Source organism: Arachis ipaensis, chromosome B06 (genome assembly GCF_000816755.2).
Source record: "Arachis ipaensis cultivar K30076 chromosome B06, Araip1.1, whole genome shotgun sequence".
Classification (NCBI taxonomy): Eukaryota; Viridiplantae; Streptophyta; class Magnoliopsida; order Fabales; family Fabaceae; genus Arachis; species Arachis ipaensis.
This window is the reverse complement of record NC_029790.2, coordinates 28030318-28030893: the sequence shown is the minus strand read 5'-3', so window position 1 is coordinate 28030893 and position 576 is coordinate 28030318.

Genomic DNA, 576 nt, shown 5'->3' with positions numbered 1-576 from the left:
GCGGCGAGGTTGTGGACCTCGTTGGGGAGAAGAAAGTGGAAAAAGAGGCGGGACCGGGGGGTTGTTTTGGTTTTGTTTTTTTAATATTATTTTTATTAATTATTAAGGAGAATTTGGTCAAGATAATAAAATTGAAGAAGTAAAGGACGATTTTATAATGTTTTGTAACGTTGAGAATAATTTTGAAAACAAAAAAAAATCGAAAACAAATTTAATTTTCGTCCTAGACCTTAGGAATGAAAAAAGTACTTAACCCATAAGAATTTCTATTTACATTTTCTACAAAATGTATATGCGTTGATAACCTTGTAAGAAGGCATCAAGCAAAAAATTAGTCGTAGTCGTAGTATATGTTTTTCATTATTGTAATTTTGATTTAATATAGTTTTTTGTTTTTACGTTGCATCATTGTTAATTTACCAATTAATGAATGATATTATTTTTAATATTTGGATAATTTGTTTATTTTAGTACTCTTCTATTTAACCCTTGCTTTCTTAACTATTATATACTATAAGTTTTGTTTAATTTTAATTTATAATTTTAAAATTGGATGAAAAATAAAATTACCTAAAT